Raw genomic sequence first — 17,196 nt, forward strand, 5'->3', positions numbered from 1 at the left:
ATTTTTGACGACGATTTTTTTTGGAACCATTGTTAATTGAAATTCACTTTTAACAACATTGACTATAACGAAGATTGAGAATCGTTGTTAAAAACCCAATTTAACCGTTGTTAAAAAACTTTATTGTAGTAGTGAAAATTGTGTGTATATTGTGTTTGTACTTATGTTGTCTATATGGTGAAAATTCTAAAAGGACTTAAAACAATTGAGTGTAGGTTCGAATTGGACTGAACTAATATAAACTATTGTGTATTTCTCTTATTTTCTATAACTCTGAATTTTGTAATAATTTTGGTTGTGGAATTGATCTTATGGGTGATCCTAATAGTTTTTTTATTTCTAAAGATCTTTGAAGAAACTTTGATTGATTTAAAGGGGTATTTTTAATCAGTATTAAGAATAAATTCCTAAAGATTTTGAAATAATCTATTTACCCCCACCCCCCTAGTAGACTTTTGGCCTGATCTTCTATCCCTTTGCCTCTAACTTGAACGTTAGAGTGTCGTTGTAGGTACGTCATAATCATGCTTGGAAGTGATATTTGTAAGAATGATGCCACAACCATCATTCTGCCAATTTTGGTGGTAACATTTCATTTTCATTTCCTTTTATGTTTCGTATTTGTTTGTATGTACTCATTATACTTGGCTGCAATTTCTCTTTTCAAATTTTTTTAGGCGGCTGTATTTTTTGCTTTTGGAGCTTTTAATAGATTCTAAACAAAATGAGTAGAATGGACATTGAAGTGGTACATTGCTTGGATTTGTAAAGGAGGCTGAGATTGTTTATCAGCTATTAATAGATTAATTACAGCACTAACAACTAGGATAAATATATTTTTAATTTTTTGTTCATCTAGGACCCGTCCAACATCATTGGAGTTCGCTAGCCACAAATTAATAGTCCTATTAAAGAATGTTATCTACAATTTTTTATTTACGTTTGATTTTATTAGCTTTTCGTCTGTCCCTTGATTAGCCTCTCGAACAAAAGGACTCTTCCCTTTTTCTTTTTTAATCAGCCAATTATTAATTTTTGTTAGAATATTACTGAATTACTCAAATATTAAAAAATGAATGCATAACTTAAGGAGATGTATTGCTACCACGTGAAGTCCGCAGTTGTATGATTATAATTTATTTCAAATGTTCTTCCATTATTCATCTTTGTTAGTATTTTTTTCTTAATAAATAAAAAAGATGCAGTTAACTGGCATGTGCTATTAAAATTTAGAGGTGAATACTAACATTACATAGGTATAATTTTTTATACAAAAACATTACTATCTAAGTCAGATGTAAATATAAACAAAAATATGATTAAGCAAAATTTGAAATATATGTGAAATAAAAATGAACATTTATATAAGAATATATTAATATAACTAAATTACATTAGTGTCCCTCTGCTTTTTTAAATTATATGTAAAATAAAATTCATGGGAAATAATTTTTATTTATTTTTTGCAAAATTAAGTGGAAAAGTTTGCACTTAATTCACAGAAAATACTAATTTACGTAAAACCACATTAACATTTGAATAATTAGGGTGAAAATAATTTTATTTAACTTATAATAATAATAATAATAATAATAATAATAATAATAATAATAAAAAAATTATATAAATAAATTTAATATCTAGAATCAATTTTGAAGCAAATCATTTTTTTAATGTCTAATATATAATCAATGATTTGTAATAGTATTCAAATTTTATTATATAATGTATAAAAAACTATGACTGTATATAAATATACGTAAAAATTTTATATTGTCATGCGACGCACGGAGACACACTAGTACCTTAATATTACGTGTTATTTGAGAGTCTAACTTTGTCTTGTATATAAAAAACAATTTTAAAACCTTACTTTGACTATATAGATCCATAGCCAATAAAAATTAAAAGAATAAATATAGAGTAAATTGGATTGGCCCTCCCTAAGAATTTGTAGAATTGCACAAAATTTTCTTACTTTTTACTCCCTCTAGTTATTATTATAAGGCCTAGTTTTTTTGAAGTAATTGGTAGTCTTTTTATAAAGTATTTTAGAATTTAATTTCTTTTTTCATCAGTTATCCTCATTAAATACTATAAGTATTTGTGATTTTCTTGACAGTGGTGCATAATACTCTTGTACTAAAATGTTTTCATATCCATCATGACAAGTTAATCATTATTAATAAGGGTAAAATTGGTATATTAATAACTTTTTTACATTTAATCAAATCAACTGAATTAATTATTTTTATTGGTTTGTATGATTAATGTCCAAAATGTCTTATAAAGGACTAGAGGGGTAACATTTATAGGTACTTCCCTTACATCGGGCACAATCTTATGTATTTTAAATAATTAAGGAGATTAATGTATTGTATAAGTGTTGTCAATGTATTTTATGTCAGACAATCAAGGGAGTTTAGTGTGGAGTAGAAAATAGGACAATTTTGTGCAATCTCACAAAATCTCAAGAAATTTCAGTGCAATTTAATCATAAGAATATTATCGATGTTAGAGATTAAAAGAAATAAAACTAATAAAAGTATTTGAAAAAGAATAAGAATATGTATTATTAATATTAGCGGTAATTTTGGAAAATTTGCAGGCCAATATTCTCACCTTTACAAACCATTATATTGAGTTTAGAACATGTAGAGGTTGACAATTTGTAATTAGTTTTCTGAACTATTTGTTATTTTTAATTAGGTACCTAAACTATTTTTTCTTTTCAATTAGATTCATGAACTTGTATTTCTTTTTAATTACGTCTGATAGGGACCTAATTCAAAAACAAATGCAACTTCAAGGATCCAATTAATAAAATGGTTTAGAGACCTAACTAAAAATTGTTAAATAGTTTTGGACATGTATATTAGTTTAACCTAAATTTTAAATTATGGTTTTTTGTCCTTAGTTATAATTTGAAAATTATTTCATTAATATGAAAGGCCATATAATTTAAAATTAACTTACATGTTTTTTTTATAACCTTTAAAACAAAAAGATATTATTAGAAGAAGTAATTAATGGCAAAAAAGTAATCTTCCTTATGAACCTTGAGAAGATCAACAAAAAGATTAAAAAAACTAATGTAATGATCTTATAAAGACAAAATATTTTTGCTAATAATTTAATGTAAGAATTTAAATGTAAAAAGCATTTTACTAACTAAATATCAATAGGATTGATTTTTTAGTATATACCTGAATTCTTTACCGAAGACGATTGTGCTTGAACATGACAATTTACAAATGGTTTGAGTTGTTATGAGATAAAAAGAGTCCGTTTTCATTTATGTAAAAGAATACCAATTAAATTGGAAAAAATATCCCAAATTTTAAAATCAATTAAAGCTTTATCCAAAACAATTATGTTGCAAAAAACTTACCATAATTTTATTGGTAGTTTGTATGCGGGTTTCACTTGGTGGGATTTCATTCTAAGTTTCACATTTGAAGTCATTTTTAGGGATCAATGATCTCTTCCAAATTATCGCTTTAACTTATTGTTTTTCATGGGTATGGCCTAGTCTTCCATACTTATTTGTTTCTTTTTATCTGTTTAATAAATTAGGTGTTAGTAGCTAACAAGTTATTTTTATTTTCATCGATGTCAACCTAGTTGGAATTAATGAGAATATTCTGATGTTTGCTAGTTGTCCGCCTTTATTAAAACAAAATAATCTAGTTAATATCATTTTTTTAATTTTATATATATATATATATATATATATATATATATATATATATATATATATATATATATATAAAGTAAACACACAATTCCTTGTCCTCCACCAGATATCAAATTCATTTAAGCATATATTGACGAGTTGCATTGTGACACCATAACATGTCTTCCTCAAAGGTCCCTCATATGGTGCTTTAATTCTCCTCCAACAATTGAAACATGTCAATTATTGGATTTGGCACTGCTTCATCTCCCACTGATACCAAAGTGTGGCAGCTTTGGAGGCTATCAAACTTGGTTATAGACACTGTGATATTGCTTTGATATATGGGTCAGAGCAATCACTTGGAGAAGCCATACTTGAAGCACTTCAACTAGGCCTCATAGGCTCTAGAGATGAATTCTTTATCACTTCCAAACTTCGGTGCACCGATAATTTTCCCCAACATTTTCTTTATTTTATCTAGAAAACACTTCAATAAGTGGAAAACTTGTTAATTGCATGTGCACATGCATATAGATAAATTACTTTGGTGAGAATTGTTGGAATATAAGTATAAGGTGAAGTCTCACATTAAATAGGAATGGCAAAATTGAGCACTATATAAGTGAGTATAAGACTCATAAATTCGAGTCTTAAGGTTTTAAGTTAAAGTATGGTGTTACGTTAACTTATGTGATTGCTTATGAGTTCATAGATTTAAATTTATCTCCCTTAGATTTCTCAAACAATTAGTATCAAAGCTTATGGTTTGGTGTGGTGACCGACACAAACAAGTATAATAGAGTTGGATAGATAATATAATATTTTTCAAACATCTCCTTAAATTTCTTAAGATGTCTCATCATTCTACATTTTACATTCTTAAAACAACCTCCTCTGAGGTAGGGTAGATAGTATAATATTTTTCAAACAATTAAGGAATGTTACTATTATATTTTCAAAACAATTAGCGGGTGTTATTGTAATGTTTTTCAAATAATTAAAAAGTTAATATAGAGCAAAGATAAGGAATATCGAGTAAAATTTGACAAAATCTCATAATTACTCAATTCCTTTTAATTATTTATTGGGGGAGATCATTTTTACTTTTGTATAATTGAGCACATGCATCTAAATAATATACTGAAGCAACTTGCTTGCATGGGCCCCAAAACTAATGCTGGTCTCTGAAGTTGGAGTATTTGGATCTTTATTTGGTCCATTGGCCAATTGTTGTGAAGCATGGAAATTAGTAATTTCCTTATCGTGAAAAGCCCCCTGCATCATTTGATTTAGAAGGTGTGTGGAAAGCAATGGAGAAATGCCAAAAAAGGCCTTACAAAATTTATTGGAGTCAGCAATTTTAGCAGCAAAAAACTTAAAAATCTACTCTCTTTAGCTACTATTCCTCCTTCTATCAATCAAGTAAGCCAAAAATATGTATTAGGCGTCTTTTACTTTTCAATTTACACAAATAAAAAATAATGATCCTACTTTTGGTTACTTAATACCATCAAGAGTAAATCACACATGTCTCTTCTCTGTTCGGCAACCATTACACATGTTTCCCCTGACCCATTAACTCCGTTAATGTTTTAATAGAAGGAAAAAGCATGCTTCCCACATGACCTTTTATTTAAAACATCATTAAATTTGAACATTAAACAAGAATAGAACACCTTACTATTTGTGAACACTAAGCAGTCTTTTAAATTCACTCAACCTAAAAATAAGGCACCACATAAATAAACAAAACTTACAAGATTTTATCCATTCAAAATTATCAAAGGATGTTGAATAATATTCAATGAAATGAAAAACTTGATATAATATGGTTCTTACAAATTGATCCCATCAAGTTGCATAGTGTGTAGTAAAACCAAGGTCGATCTTAAAAGCAACCATGGACTAAATGTTCTAAGAACAAGCTTGTTCTCCAAAAATAGAAGTCCAACAATATATTTGATAATAAGTTAGTTTTGAACAAAAAATCAACCCCTACACTAGTAAATACACCTTTCATGGCCAACTTGGTTAAATTTGGAGGACCAATATCAGGATAATCTCCACTATTTGAATTAGCATCAATTTTGGGCATAGGATGGATAATCTCCACCATAAGCAATCAATAATTAGAAGTTGTAAGGGCTTCATCATCATTATAATTCTCAACATATGTTGCCTGATACACTGTGCATGCACATACATGTTTGCCTGGAAATCTGGTGAGGTTCCATTGATTAAACCCAAACATCTTATCATTTAATTTAACCATAGTATTTATGTACTCAACTTTCAATTGAAACTTATCATTTCCAGCATATTTCACAACCAAAGACCTGTTTGCATGGTTTTATCCAAATAGTTATTCACTCTAGGTGGCACATGATTTTGACTAGTGGTTGTTGTCTCATATCTCTTCTAAAAAGTTACAATGAGCCTACAAACTATAGATTGGAGCATGAGCAATATTGTTTTCTTCCTATCATCACCCAACCAAGAATCAAATATTTCACAACAATCATGTAATGATTAGTTAAAAAAAAAAAACTATTATGTAATGATTGTTTACAGGTTTATAACACTAATTTACTCTATTATATTTGAATTTGACCTTTGTCTTGCATATGAAAAAGATTTTGCTACAGTTCGGGAAAGACCCTGCAACACACAAAAAAATTATTAATAAACATTTTACAAAATAACATTGAAGTAAAACAATTGAGAACATGTCACATACCTTCTGTTGAATTTCAATCTCAACCACTGCAAATGCAACAGGGAACATGCCTTTATTCCCATCAAGCCTAACAAAAAATAATAGTACCCCTCCAAATGGACCCTTCAAATGGCCGCCATCAATAACAAACCAAGATTTGCACCCTCTTACAAATTCATTTTTCATGGCATCCAAACAAACAAAAATCACTAAAATTTGGGATTCATGCCCACCCTAGGTTCCACTTCAAACTTTACTAAACTCCCTGAATTTGTTTCTATTACTACACATGCCCAAGGAGGTAAAACATTGTAAGACAAAGAGTGTACCCCTTTAGTGGTTTGGAGGATCCTATTCTTGGCATGATACAATTTCATGCGTTACTTTGGTTCAACTCAAATACTTGTCAAGGAATGCTTTCTTCATTGCTTCATAACTAATATTGGGATCTACCAAAGTTAAGCTCTCAAGCTTCTATGCAATCCATGTTGATATTGCCTCAAAGTTCTTTGTTGTTCGAATACAAGCGTATTTACCATAGTATGCCTTGATTTGGTAGGTTATTTTTTTCGAGGTTAGGGATGCATGGATCCTCTAGGTACATCCTTTAGCATCACATTGAGAAGTCACCCTTAACGATTCATTTTTAACCTTATGTAACTCAAATCGTTCTTGAATAGCAAAATCACTTTGGATTTCCCAAAAATGAGTTACATTCAAGAACAATTTCCCCTTTTTCAAACTTCATCTTGTCATCTACTTGCCTCTCAAAAGGTTTCCCCAAAATACCTCTCTCAACATATATTTCATTTATATCATCATTTGAGTGCACTTCATCTATTACATCAGTATTTTCCTCAAAATCACTTAATTTATCACTCTCATCACCATTACATCCATCAACATAATCTTCAATATCATCGTATCGAGCTTTATATGTTTCACTACTAGCATTAACCACATTATAGGTCATATCATCATAACTAACATAGACTTCATGAGTAGCACCAACATGACTAACTCCAATTTTCAACCACTCAAATGATACATTGAAAATTTCTGACCCAACCTCACCATGTTCATCAACAAACTTATTCACAGATTCTTTAACAACTTCAAACATCCATCGATTTGTTTGTCTTACACTAGCACCAACAGGCTAGTCAAGAAGCTCCATAAAGTCGACCAAATTGTCCATATTTCCTGGGGTAGGACCAATATAAGGAAAATTTTTCATCTCATTCATTGGGTCCAAAAATAGAAAAAAAATAAGGGGTCAAACTCATCAACGAACATGGATTTTAGGGTTAAAGTTGTTCATTGTGTGCACAATTCATGGTCAAAATTGTCTACACTAGTATGGGTTAGTATGGTACCAAAACACAATTATACTAAGTCACTGCTCCATACATAAACCCTCAATCAATTTATAAATAATTTGATACAAAAATAAAGATTCCTTAATAAGGTTACAATTACCTATTCACGCAAGTCCAGAGAATACAACTCCTTCACATGTTGACGTTCCTCGCTGCATCGCTCCTTCATGCTTCGATGCTTTGCACGTAACTCCTTTGTTCTTCAACGCTTCACTCAAATGCAAAGAATGTGACCCTTCTTCAATTGCAGAGAACGTGACCCTCATTCAACCAGGAACACTACCCTAATTCAGGTTTCAAACCATAATTGCCCAAACCCCTTGCAACCAGAATTGAGAACCCTAACAAAAATGACCCAAATGCCTTCTTTTGTGATCCATAACCACCATGGTGACAAAGGACGGGAGTGCGGGCAAAAAGCCAAAGGAGCATCTTCCAAAAAGGAAAATGCACGGGAGTCGCCACCAACGTTTATTCGAGGAAAACGTTAGAAAAACCAAAAGAGGTCTACAAATATTGAAAAGAAGGGTTCAGGAGTTGTTTACGCATGGAGAAGGTATTAGCGCCCCATGCACCCATTACAAGGGACGATAACCCTTAATCGAGTGTGCAAAAACGTGACTTCAATATTATTTATTTTCCCTTTCTATGCTTCTTTATTTTTTGGGGTTGACAAGGGTGTTGCCCTTGCTCCTACATATCCTCAGGTACGATGACGAATTCAGACCTACGTAGTTCTTTAAGTCTGAATGTTTGTGTGTTAATTTGATTTTATGTTTATGAAATATTTATTTTAATCGCAAACAAAAAGTCATTTGAGGCATTCGACTTTGAAACGTTGTTTTAAATTTTGAAAAGCGGAGAGAATCATTAAGGTGTTGGACCTTGGAACAATCTCAAGCAATATTTGATAAAACGAAGTTAGTTGTGAGTTGGTTTTACCTTGGTTTTGTTTATTAACTTTCGATCTCTTTAAAGACAACCTTACAACACTAGTGATCGGTTAAGATTGAACTTTACAAAGATAAACGAGATCGTCGATGATAGATGGACAAGATGAGTGTGCCCATAATAACAAGGGGGATCCCAAAGGGTGCATAGATCACATTCAAATCTTAAAAACAAAATTAACCGACGATCACACAAAGAACACCGAACAAGGAACGATGTAGAGATTAATCACAATTGCAATTTGGCAGCGCCTTGGCTTCATTTCCTCTTCTTTCTTCTTCTTCTTCTTCTTCTTCTTCTTCTTCTTCTTTCTCTCTTCTCTCAATTCCCTCAACTTCTGGACCGTGGAACCATTTAAAAGACCCCTAGGATGCCTATTTATAGGCAAAAGGTCACTTTGGGGCAGTTGCAGCTCGCCCTGGCAATCTGAAACTTAGTGCTGAAGCAATGAGCTCGCCCAAGCGAGTTGGTTTCTTCACCATGAAGCTATTTGGTGGCCCAGGTGAGTCAGAGGCTAGTCTGGGTGAGCTATGGTCCAGGAAAACCAAGGAAAAGACCCTTTTGCCCCCCTTTTTTTGGTATTTTTTGCATTCTTGATCAAAATATTGAATGATCATCTGTTTCGCACTATAATTGGCATTCAACACCATAAGTCGACTAGCAAGGATCAAAAGATCAACGAACAATAGTCCCCGGATGAAATTAGGGTATGATAGTTGCCCCTTTTTACTTATCTTTTATTGGAAATAAATGGGAAGCAAAGATAAGGACACTAATTTTGTTCGAGTGACCTTGCTATTTGACCGGGCAACTGGTGAAAAACAAATTAAGTGAAATCGAAAAACAACAGGACATTCAAGTCTTATAAAATGTAACATGGAGGACATTGAAGTCTTGTAGTGTAGAAGAGATTTGAAGAAGTTTTTTTTCAAAGCATAGAAATAGAGGATGTTGAGTCCTAAGAAGCACAAAGACAACGACATTGAGTCCTATAATAGACATAAGACGTTGAAGTCTTATAAAGTGTAAAAGACAGAAGACATTGAAGTCTTGTAAAATGTAAAAGACAAAAGTCATTGAAGTCTTGTAAATGTAAATGAAGACATTGTAGTCCTTGAAAGCGTAAATGACTGAAGACATTGAAGTCTTTGAAACGTAAATGAAGACATTGCAGTCTTTGAAAGTGTAAATGATTGAAGACATTGAAGCTTTTGAAATGTAAATGAAGATATTGTAGTCTTTGAAATTGTAAATGACTGAAGACATTGAAGTGTTTGAAATATAAATGAAGGCATTGTAGTCTTTCGAAAGCGTAAATGGCTGAAGACATTGAAGTCTTTTAAATGTAAATGAAGACATTGTAGTCTTTTGAAAGCATAAATGACTGAAGACATTGAAGTCTTTGAAATGTAAATGAAGACATTGTAGCCTTCTAAAAGGGTAAATGACTGAAGACATTGAAGTCTTTCAAATGTAATTGAAGACATAATAGTCTTTTGAAAGTGTAAATGACTGAAGACATTTAAGTCTTTGAAATGTAAATGGCAGAGGACTGAGTCCTATGAAAGCATAAAGATAGAGGACTTTAAGTCCTATGAAAGATAAAGGCGAGGGCTTTGAGTCCTATGAAAGATAAAGGTGAGGACTTTGAGTCCTATGAAAGATAAAAGTGAAGACTTTGCGTGCTATGAAAGAAGCCAATAGGCACTAGTACCAAAGGGCTCAACCTTATGAGAAAGCAAGAGGTTGACTCTTTGAGAGGACCTCTCATCCTAAACTCAAAAGATAGGACATTAGATTTGGGAAATTGGTATATAAAGAGAAATCTATGCACTTATAGCCTAATATGAACATGATTTTTGGGATGCAGATGCATGCAACCTTCATCTTGAAATGCAGTAAATGTAGGCTTTGCAAAAGGTTTTGAATCATGAAAATTGTGTAATGCTCATGACATTCTTTCCTATTTTTTTTTTATTTTGATTTGATTTTTATTTTTGCTTTTTTTGTGGAAAACACAGATTGACTGTCTCTTTTTGAAAGTGTGATAACTCATGAGACCTCATCTTATCTTTTTGCAAATCTCTTCGGGGACTCCCTCGGAGTGTATATTTTGTTTGATTTAGTCACTTGACAATTTTGGAGGACGACAGTGGAGCCGTTTGACATTTAAAAAATCAATTAAAATATTGATTCTAGGGTTCATCCCTTTCTTTTTAAAAGCTTTGATTATTCTGCACAGTATGAAAACATAAGGCTTTGGGATCAATCGTGCACCCCATTGAAGGATGGTAATGGATTGTCACACTTTGGTATGTGACCAAGTGAAACTTTCCCTTTTTAAGATCGTAGAGTGAAGCCAAGGGTCTATCGATCCCTCTAAAACTTGATGACATGGGTTGATTCCAAAAGAATTTATATAACAAAGGCCACCCTTGGATTCAAAAGGAATCCTAAGGAGTCTCCATGAGAGACTAACATCAAATGTACCCTACTATCAGAATTGTATTTGGGCATTTTCCATGAGCTCTTGGTCGAACGAGTTTTCTTCTCAAATGTGCAAGTGCGAAACCTAGAGGATTCTCTTTTTTTCATATATATATATATATATATATATATAATCAACAATCACAAGCGTGTGCGAGTTTTATTCCAGAATCCTAACTTAAAAACAAACCATTTTAAGAGTATCAATACTTGTATAACCAGAATTGGACGTAGTTTTGTGAATGCTTTTGTTCAATTCCTTTTTAGTTTCTAATTTTCCTTTAGGTTTTTGCCCCTTTCTTCTCTGTTCATTGTTCAGTCTGCTATGTAATTCAGGGTGACGAGGTGTGGGACTATGGGGTTTGGATTTCGGATTTGATGGGAGAAATGGGTTTGGATTCACATTTCGAATCTGCTCATGGAGACGTCATCATTGCAATTGTGGAGGGCAGCGCGTGCCCTTTGCGTGCCTCGGCACCTGTGCGCTCCTAGCGTCGGCCTCTAGGCTCTCCATTCGTCCCGTCATGAAACACGGACCAAGGAGTCTGACATGTGTGCAAGTCAACAGGCGAGTAAACCTATAAGGTGCAAGGAGTTTATTGGTGGGATCCCCCTTTGGGTTGCACCACTGGCCGACCCTGATCTTCTGTGAATGGTTTAAGTGAGAGCATACCTATTGGGACTCGAAAGATGGTGAACTATGCCTGAGCGGGACAAAGCCAGATGAAACTCTAGTGGAGGCCTGCAGTGATACTAACGTGCAAATCGTTTGTCTGACTTGGGTATAGGGGCAAAAGACTAATTGAACCGTCTAGTAGCTGGTTCCCTTCGATGTTTCCCTTCGAATAGTTGGAGCCCACGGGCGAGTTCTATCGGGTAAAGCCAATGATTAGAGGCATCGGGGGCACAACGCCCTTGACCTATTCTCAAAATTTAAATAGGTAGGACGGCATAGCTGCTCTGTTAAGCCACGCCATTGAATCAAGAGCTCTAAGTGGGCCATTTTTGGTAAGCAGAATTCGCGATGCGGAATGAACCAAAAGCTGGGTTGCGGCGCCCAAGTGTGCACTAACCTAGAACCCACAAAGGGTGTTGGTCGATTAAGACAGTAGGACAGTGGTCATGGAAGTTGAAATCCACTAAGGAATGTGTAACAACTCACTTGTCGAATCAACTAGCCACAAAAATGGATGGCGCTAAAGCGTGCGACCTATACCCGACTGTCGGGGCAAGGACCAAGCCCCAATGAGTAGGAAGGTGCGGTGGTCACTGCAAAGCCCAAGGTGTAAGCTCAGGCGGAGTGCCCGTCAATGCAAATCTTGGTGTTAGTAGAAAATATTCAAATGAGAACTTTGAAGGCTGCAAAGGGGAAAGGTTCCATGTGAGCGACACTTGCATATGGGTTAGTCGATCCTAAGGAATAGGGGAAGCCCGTTTGATAGCGCTCTGTGCATGTACTCCGAAAGGGTATTAGGTTAAAATTCCTGAATCGGGATATGGCGGCTAATGGCAATGTTAGGGAATCCAAAGACGTTGACAGGGGCCCTGGAAAGAGTTATCTTTTCTATTTAACAGCCTGCCCACCCTAGAAATGACTCAACCAGAGGTAGGGTCCAATGGCTGGAAGAGCACTGCACATTGCATGGTGTCCGGTGTGCCCCCGATAGCCCTTGAAAATCCGGAGGACTGAGTGCCTCCCATGCCCGGTCGTACTCATAAGGACATCAGGTCTCCAAGGTGAATAACCTCTGGTCAATGGAAAAATGTAGGCAAGGGAAGTCAGAAAAATGGTTCCACAACCTCGAGAAAAGGATTGGCTCTGAAGGCTAGGCACGAGGGTCCCAGTCATGAACCCGTCGGCTATCAGTGGACTACTTGAGCTACTTCCGCGGTGAGAGTGGGTTGTCGCGTCTCGTTCGGGGGATGAATTGGGAACGGGCCCTTCGGGGCCTCTTCCTCGGGCATCAAACAGTCAACTCAAAATTGGTACAAACAAGGGGAATTCAATTGTTTAATTAAAACAAAGCATTGCGATGGTCCCTACAGATGTTGACGCAATGTGATTTATGCCCAGTGCTCTGAATGTCAAAGTGAAGAAATACAACCAAGCGCGGGTAAATGGCAGGAGTAACTATGACTCTCTTAAGGCAGCCAAATGCCTCGTCATCTAATTAATGACACGCATTGTAATGACCCACCTCGTCGCTACGATATCACCACTCTAAACCGCAATAATTTCAATTGTTAAATGAAAACTCTGTTAATTTTTTTATGAAAAATGAAAGTAATTTTTTTTCTCGATATACATTCACAAAACAACGCACCATTACTTAAGTGAATACATATATATATATATATATATATATATATATATATATATATATATATATATATATATATATAGGTATTGTAACTCAGTATACATCATTCACATAATGGAAAGTAAATTTGTTCATACATATAAATTTATAATTTACATCCTCAATTCACAAAAAGAATTATGGAACCAGCTATGGAGGAGTTGATTAACAAAACACAACTCTTTCCCAAAATCATCACAACGTCATCACGTCGGCTCGGCGGCTCCACAAAAGAATCTCATTTCTCGTACTCTATTGTTGTCATTCTGCTCCCACAAACAAAGGTTCACGATTATCACAGGTAATAACCACATGGTACAAAAATTGCGAAGGGTGAGTTTATTATAAAAGATATCAATACAAAAATCAAATAACCACAATTAGTAAGAAAACATTAACAAATATCATAAGCTTACACAAACATTCATTAGTCCAACACACGCTCAATGAATAGTCATCATCGGTCCATAGTTCCAATCAATCATGCTCAGTATGATGCATGCACCTGACCTCAACTCTCAAATGCAACGTGGTACCATCCCAAGGAAATAACCTAAGTGTGTCCACACAACACTCTCACTTAGGAAAATTAGATAGCAAGTGTCGAGATCACCCTGTCATTCACAGGTAACTCCCCCCCCCCAATGGTGATTAGCCTGTGTCTCAAGGGAGTTCCAAACCGAGTGACATGCCCCCAAGTACAAGCATTCCTCTTGATGAGAAACTACAAGTACTTACTGACAATGTTTATACTATTTCCATGTCATATGAAGTATGAAACATGGGCACCATCAATGCACTGACCATGGATAATTAAAGATTCTACGCCATCCCCCTCTAGAGATGCTTAAAACTCTTTAACCACTTTATTTCCCCCACCAGGGATATCCAACAAGGTCACTGCACCCCCATGTACATGCACAACATACATCATCACAATGACATTTTCAACATCATCAGCATCTCATCTCAATATCATTATCTACATCAGCATTGCCTCATCTCATTTCAATGACATTATCAACAACAACAACATCATATCATATTAGCATAATCATCAATAACAACATTAACTCATATCAACATAATCATCAATGGCAACAGCATCCCACATCAATTAATATCCTCAATAGTAGTATCATTAGTAAGTTGCATACCACATATACATACATGAATAGTTCATGCCTGGGATTCACACTCCGCAGGTCTTCAGACCATACAAGTCTAATAGAAACAATAATGTTATTCATCAATGATAGATATATCGCATCCCATTAGTCAAAAATATTGTTTTCTTGAAAACCAGCATGCAACAGGGACATGCATACATCCCCATAGTTAGGCTCCCTGACCCCCAATTATGATATTAAAAACTGTAAATGATAATAAACTCCCCTCACCTGTCACGAGCTCTTCGACAATTCCTCTTTGCATCACTTAGAGGTCTCTCTCGTTCACGCTCGTCAATCCAATCGCAAGGTTCTATATACAAATTGAAAGAAATTTAGTATAGATTTAAAAAACAAGGTTAGTAACAATATTTGGGGTTAAATACCCTTGTCAAAACATAAAAGGCTGAGGGGTGTTTTGGATTCTACTAAAAGAAGACATCATTTTAAAATTCTGATCACGCCAATGTGACTGAGGTTTAGTGAAGGTCATGAAAATAACATCAATGTTATAAAAAGATAACTTTTACAAGCAATAAGAGTTGAAGGATAGAGAAAAAGATGCATGCATAATTTATATTGGTTCAATTTCTAAGAAATCTACGTCCACTTGATCCATAGTAACCCATTAGAATCTTTCCACTATAATCTTTGAGTTACAACCAAACTCACCAGCAAATGCACACTACAAATGCCTATACTCTTGAGAACCTATCAAGAACTAAACCTACATGTAGAAAACACACTAGTGCAGACCATTGTAAAACCTACTCAATGAAAACGAAAAATCGGAAACACAAATTAAGGAAAGATTTCAATATTGTTTTCTTGAAAACCAGCATGCAACAGGGACATGCATACATCCCCATAGTTAGGCTCCCTGACCCCCAATTATGATATTAAAAACTGTAAATGATAATAAACTCCCCTCACCTGTCACGAGCTCTTCGACAATTCCTCTTTGCATCACTTAGAGGTCTCTCTCGTTCACGCTCGTCAATCCAATCGCAAGGTTCTATATACCAAATTGAAAGAAATTTAGTATAGATTTAAAAAACAAGGTTAGTAACAATATTTGGGGTTAAATACCCTTGTCAAAACATAAAAGGCTGAGGGGTGTTTTGGATTCTACTAAAAGAAGACATCATTTTAAAATTCTGATCACGCCAATGTGACTGAGGTTTAGTGAAGGTCATGAAAATAACATCAATGTTATAAAAAGATAACTTTTACAAGCAATAAGAGTTGAAGGGATAGAGAAAAAGATGCATGCATAATTTATATTGGTTCAATTTCTAAGAAATCTACGTCCACTTGATCCATAGTAACCCATTAGAATCTTTCCACTATAATCTTTGAGTTACAACCAAACTCACCAGCAAATGCACACTACAAATGCCTATACTCTTGAGAACCTATCAAGAACTAAACCTACATGTAGAAAACACACTAGTGCAGACCATTGTAAAACCTACTCAATGAAAACGAAAAATCGGAAACACAAATTAAGGAAAGATTTCACCTGATATGTGAAAATTTGAAAACATTTTCTTTGTAGTATCAACTTCCCTTCACGATGCTTTGCAAAGATCCATTGCACCCAATGTAAAATGATGTTTCCAAATAAGGATCAAAGTGGTGATGACACTCAGAGGTTCTAAAGTTCTCTCAATGAAAATATAAGAGAAAAGTGTCACACTCGAAGTCCTTTGGAAAACTCATTTTTATAGCTTTAGAACAAATATAGTTGATTGTCCTGTAGAGATAATCGACTAAATTGTTCTTTGCTTCACCTAGGTTTCCTAATGAATAGATAGTAGATTATATAACCATATAGTGAATTGTTTGGGAAAGCAGAAACTCATGAAACTTAATATAGTCGATCAGATACTAAGGCTAGTCGACTAAATGTGAATCAATCTCAATTCCAAAAGAACATAGGATCGATCTAGTCTACTATATCAGCATATTGTTGATTATATAGATGCAGAGTTGAAACTTCATGATTTTAAAAACTAAGTTACGATAATTTCAACTATTCAAGGCTAACAACCATGAATCAATGCAATGCCAATCATTTTGAACATGTTGAATTACATCTCCTAGTCTAGGATTCATGTATGCATGATATCACACACAATTAAGCATTAAAGCAATACCAATCATCATAATCAACTAGTGTTTATAAATTTTACAACTCATCATCAACAAAAAACTAAGAATCACAAAGTCTTCATAAATCTTTCATGTTTACATATGGGAACTCGGTTTATCTTGTATGTACCTTGGTTCTATTTTGTGAGGCACATGAGAACTAAGAGTATTATCTTAAACTTGTATATGTTATACATGTTTAAGTTTTAGTTTCATGTAGTTAAATCTTATACACTTATGTTCTAAGTTTACAAGATTTAGTAATATAAAAAGGAAAAATGTAACATTTTTTAGGGTGTTA

The 17,196-nt window shown here is 34.1% G+C and overlaps 1 pseudogene; it reads left to right on the forward strand.

Annotated features, from left to right (window-relative positions):
- Positions 1-3,855: 3,855 nt before the first annotated feature.
- Positions 3,856-6,075, forward strand: LOC100789950 (NAD(P)H-dependent 6'-deoxychalcone synthase-like; annotated as a pseudogene).
- Positions 6,076-17,196: the final 11,121 nt, after the last annotated feature.

This window comes from Glycine max, chromosome 15, assembly GCF_000004515.6.
Source record: "Glycine max cultivar Williams 82 chromosome 15, Glycine_max_v4.0, whole genome shotgun sequence".
Lineage (NCBI taxonomy): Eukaryota > Viridiplantae > Streptophyta > Magnoliopsida > Fabales > Fabaceae > Glycine > Glycine max.